This window comes from Apis dorsata, unplaced genomic scaffold, assembly GCF_000469605.1.
Source record: "Apis dorsata unplaced genomic scaffold, Apis dorsata 1.3 scaffold_61, whole genome shotgun sequence".
NCBI classification, from domain to species: domain Eukaryota; kingdom Metazoa; phylum Arthropoda; class Insecta; order Hymenoptera; family Apidae; genus Apis; species Apis dorsata.
In genome coordinates, this window is record NW_006263361.1 from 729,650 (window position 1) to 734,090 (window position 4,441).

Sequence of the window (4,441 nt, forward strand, 5' to 3'; positions counted from 1 at the left end):
AAATGGCGCGTGAGGGTTCGAAACGGTGATTCCTCTAAGTGATCTCAAGTGTTTTCGCAGTTGACTCGCGGCGTGTTTGCGCGGGGCTTTTTAAGCCTGGTTTAACCCTGGCCCCGGGCCCCATTTTCAGAGCTAACTTGGACTATTTAGTTAGTCAACCCCGCGAGGCGCGATGGGAAACGACAAGTGGCGTCCTCCCTCTCTACCTCCGACGACGACGACGACGATTGACGCCGCCTTTCATGTGCTAATTCCTGTTTATTTAATCGAATGCTGACGCTGATCGGCAGGATCGCCCGGGGATTAATTTCTAATATGCTTTAACCGTGGCCCGGGCTAGATTGTTTGGACATACGCGTTTGTACAGAGGTTGGAGGGATTCGAGCTTCGTCCTCTCGTGAGGATGAACGTTTAAACGTTAATGGATCGTTAGATACGTTAAATTATACCCTCGTGTACTTTGTATTCACAACGGAATACCATTATATTTCAGAATAATGTAAATCGATACTTGGAACTTTCGCATGAAAAATGCGAGAAGACAAAAAATTTTAATTATGTAAATTTGTATTATAATATAGTAGGTCATTCTATTCGTGCAAAGTCACAAATGAAACTTTTATTTTCATATATACGTGAAAGAAAAATAGACGTTAAAAGAAATTAAAAAATTTGTCATCAAAATTTTTTCAAAACATAGAGGAAATTGCGCCATTGAAGCTCCTTTTTGTTTCATCCCGATATCTCAATTGGTTGCTGAGATATAAGGATTCGAAGTTTCCATATTTAAGATGCTGTGAAGATTATGAATGGATCCGCTATCTAGTTATACTTTTCCTGGAAATGCGTAATATATTTTTCTAGGAATCGCAATTGTTTGGAGTTTGCGATAGGTCAGTTGGAGAAGAGTGTGCAAGTAAGCGACAAGGATAGTTAATAGTAAACGATTAAAAATTACGCTCTTCTTTGTACGACGATATCTCGAGAACCGGAAGTCGTATCGAAGTAAATAAAAAAGCGTTTTAAAGGGCAAAGTTCCGTGCTTCTAGTGATCCCTTACTCGTTGATCGGAAGTTATTATTTTCGGAGTTATAGCGATTCAAAGTTTTTCTAATTTTAATAGATTTCATTACAGTTTAGAATACATTAAAAATTACCTGTTCTTTTTACATTCATATCTCGCGAACCGAAAATCGTATCGGAATAAATGAAAAAATGTTTTAAAGGGCAAGGTTTCGCGTTTCTAACACTCGTACATTCATTGATCGGGGATCGTTATCTTTAAAGTTGTAGCGAATTTAATTTTTTCCAATTTTAATAGAGTTTTAAAATAATAATAACTAAAGATTCGATTCGTTTGATTTATCTCATTACATTATTTCGTATTTTAAAATATACTTCATGCAATAAATACTTTCTCTTCATCTTATAATTTCTTATCTCTCAAATTGATACGGGCCATTGGTAATGATATCAAATAAGAGATTTAACATGCTCGAAATTTCATTCAAAACAAAAATATATATTTTTCTCTTATTCTCATTTTTTCTCTTCTTATTTCGTTTTTTATCTTCTCTTTCTCCATGATTGCGCAACATTTTTATTCGAAACGGATTTATCTGCGAACGGAATCGATACTTGATGATCGATTCTTGTTTACGTTCGCGACATCGTCACCGAGACTGAATTTTTCACGACTCTCGTTCGACGACTGTCACACTGTCCCCTCCCCCGGTAAATTACGGTTTTGTTTGGCCCGCCTCGTTCGCCCGCGCCAAACTCCCCGTTGATTCCTGATCGAGCCGATTGTGAGACTTAATTGCGCGCGTTAATTCCGCGCACGCGGTATTTTCGCAGTCCGATTGACGGATCGCGAATTACGGTTTGGATTCCAGATTACAAAATTTCTCCGGGCAAAATATAAACGATATAATTACGAGAGAAAATTTACGAGGTTAAAATGAAATAATACCATACTCGAAGATTAAATTATAATTAATATTACAGACACTTTTCATCCCATTCTTGGAATAAATCTAAAATATTTACGCGACGTCGTTTATTTAACGTGTGACGGGGCGATGAAAATTTCGCAGACAGAGTAACAGCGGCTGTTAAATAATTCAGAGAAGGAAAGGGTTAACCGGTCTCGTTCCATCAAATAAAGTACCATCGTGTTCCGGCATTGAACAAACCAATTAAACCAATTAAACCGCAAACTCGCGTATATTATAAATCAATGAACGTGTTTCGCAACTTTCAACTCCAAAGTTACACGTTTCATTATCGATATTACATACACGTTCTTTCTTCTTTCAACCATCGCGTACATTATAAAATTAACATTTCCCTCGTTTAAACGATCTATTCCCGTTGATCACATCCCGTTCCTCCTCCATTTTCCATTAAATACCGCCTCGTATTTCGAGGATTCTTTCGTAGGGCGAAATTAAGATAAAAATTGGATGGGAAAGCAGTTGTAACGTTAACGTTGCCTGGGATTCGACGATAATTTCGGTGGTTTCGAGATCGAATCCCCGTGAAATTACGAAGACTGACTCGCTAAAAGCACTTGGACGCCACCGGCCAATTAGCATCTCCGTAAATCAATGGCGAATTACTTTACGACCTGGCAGCGATAAAATCGCTCGACGCATCATCTCGTCCTATCGAATCCTGTCTATGCAATGATAATTCGCGAAATAATCTAATTAATTTAAAATAATAATTTTATGATACTTTTTTTCATAATTATATCCATTCTGATAGATTTTGCGTCTCTTGTATTTACTTATTAAGTAAGTAATTATTGAAAGAGAGAAATGTTGAAAATTTTGATTATAGAATTTCCTATTATAATTGAAGATATAAAAATAATTCTTGCATCGTTCTAAAAATTATTTAAGATCCAGGTGGTTTGAAAAGTGAATGGAGGTCTAGAAGAAGAGCGTACGTTGTAGAAATTTTTCGAAATGAACTTTTCCATGGAAGGTTTTTAGTGTTTTGAAGAAATATCAAAAGTTACGTAATTAACACCTTTTTTCTTCTAAACAATCGTTCAATCATATTTTTTTTTCCATTTCTTCTCTTCCTTTTCAATTTCCTTCACCATCGTCCAAGCTTATTATCGATAACAGTACATCGCGAATCGATAACGCGTTGATCGCGAAATTAAGTCATCGTGGATGGGATTTAATGATAAACGATTATCGATCACACCCCGTATATTACATAATTCTCATTTCTTTTCTTCGAAATCAATTTAAAAAATAAGATCGAGTATTTGAGGATCGTCGTAACGTTTATAAAATTAAATTAATTATTTAATATTGTGGCTTGGCTTAATATTGTACGATCGATGAGAATTCTCTTTTCGAGTTTAACGTTGCGTCCTTGTTTCGATGGCGATAATTATAGCGAACGATCGATACCGTGCTATGTAGTTCTGAACTAATTGAATTCGAATCTTGATACTGGTATAAAAATTATAAAAAAAAAAAGAAAAAAAAATAGCGTGACTCATCGATGGTACACGCTATCGCATATAATATAAAGCTATATCAACTACCGAGTGAGTCACGCTACACTTTTAAAGAGTTATTTTATACTTTCAAAATAGAGTTGTAATACTTGAAATACTTTATATCGAAATAGCATGTAGTGGAAAAGTAATGGATATTAATATCATAACATATTCGTAAAGAATAATAAGCTAAACAATAATAGGTAATAATTACACGTTTTAAGATAACACCACTCTCTATATTCTTCGTTACTTTATAATTTCAATTGTATCGTGCTTTCAGTAAAATAATATTCTCGATATTATACGAATTATCAGTATTAATAAATCTCTCTTAATAATCATTTTTTCAAATTATACTGATTTTCTGAGATCAAAAGGAATTATCTCATTAAACGAACGAAATTACAAACTTTCAAAACTTTCAATAACAAATTTCAATAGATCAAAATCCCGCTTCCCCGAAGAAAGGGGGAAGAGGCACATGAAACGAATATAGGAATGAATCGTGGAACGTTGCGAGTGAAACGATCATTCGACAGTCGATTATTCAACCGTAACCGAATTCAATATGACTGCGATGTAACATCTGACGGATTTTCGTCTCTCGTTTACAAGGGAGACGTGTCTCGCGTCCCGAGTTATTTACCTTATCGTCGATATTTTCCATCCTCCGCGAGGAGTTAACCAAATCTTGTACACACCGGCCAATGGATTACGTTGGCGAGGATGTTCTTGCAAAGGCAGACTTATTTTTCCCGGTTGGTCAAATCCTATCCGATTTTGAAGCTCGTCGATGTATACGACCGTCAGGTACCGTAAATAGGCGAATACGTGAGACATCACGAGACATCGCGTGATTACCATATGATTTCCATTTTTTTTCTTTCTTTTTTTTTTTTTTTTTTTTTTTTTTTT